Here is a 1395-nt window from a genome sequence, read left to right on the forward strand (position 1 = left end):
CCTCCCTAAGCAGGCAAGCAATTCAACATAGGCCACATGTGTATCATTATGCAAAGCCCTTCCATGATACTCATGTTATGAAAGACTAACTATATTTTGATCCTTCCTATCCTATCCCCCTTTATCCAGTTTTCTCCTTTGACCCTGTCCCTTTTTGAAAGTGTTTGCTTTTGATTACTTCCTCCCTCTATCTGCCCTCCCTTCTATCGTCCCCCGATTTTTATCTCCTTCCTCTTTCTTTCCTGTGGGGTAAGATAACCAATTGAATGTGTATGTTATTCCCTCCTCAGGTCAAATCCAATGAGAGCAAGATTCACTCATTCCCCTTCATCTGCCCCCTCTTCCCTTCCAATGAACTGCTTTTTCTTGCCACTTTTATGTGACATGATTTACCCCATTCTATCTCTCCCTTTCTCCCTCTCTCAATATATTCCTCTCTCATACCTTAATTTGATTTTATTTTTTTGATATCATCCCTTCATATTCAACTCACCCTGTGTGTGTGTGTGTCTGTGTATATATATATATATATATATATATATATATATATATATATGTATGTATGTATGTATGTATATTCCCTTCAGCTACCCTAATACTGAAGTCTCATGAATCATACACATCATCTTTCCATGTAGGAATGTAAACAAAACAGTTCAACTTTAGTAGGTCCCTGATGATTTCTCTTTCTTTTTTACCTTTTCATGCTTCTCTTGATTCTTGTGTTTGAAAGTCAAATTTTCTATTTAGCTCTGGTCTTTTCACTGAGAAAGCTTGAAAGTCCTCTATTTTATTGAAAATCCATATTTTGCCTTGGAGCATGATACTCAGTTTTGCTGGGTAAGTGATTCTTGGTTTTAATCCTAGCTCCATTGACCTCCAGAATATCATATTCCAAGCCCTTCAATCCCTTAATGTAGAAGCTGCTAGATCTTCTGTTATCCTGATTGTGTTTCCACAATACTCAGATTGTTTCTTTCTGGCTGCTTGCAATATTTTCTCCTTGATCTGGAAGCTCTGGAATTTGGTGACAATATTCCTAGGAGTTTTCTTTTTGGGATCTTTTTCAGGAGGTGATCGGTGGATTCTTTCAATTTCTATTTTACCCTCTGGCTCTAGAATATCAGGGCAGTTCTCCTTGATAATTTCTTGAAAGATGATATCTAGGCTCTTTTTTTGATCATGGCTTTCAGGTAGTCCAGTAATTTTTAAATTATCTCTCCTGGATCTATTTTCCAGGTCAGTGGTTTTTCCAATGAGATATTTCACATTGTCTTCCATTTTTTCATTCCTTTGGTTCTGTTTTCTAATATCTTGATTTCTCATCAAGTCACTAGCTTCCACTTGCTCCAATCTCATTTTTAAGGTAGTATTTTCTTCAGTGGTCTTTTGGAC

Source organism: Trichosurus vulpecula, chromosome 4 (genome assembly GCF_011100635.1).
Source record: "Trichosurus vulpecula isolate mTriVul1 chromosome 4, mTriVul1.pri, whole genome shotgun sequence".
Classification (NCBI taxonomy): Eukaryota; Metazoa; Chordata; class Mammalia; order Diprotodontia; family Phalangeridae; genus Trichosurus; species Trichosurus vulpecula.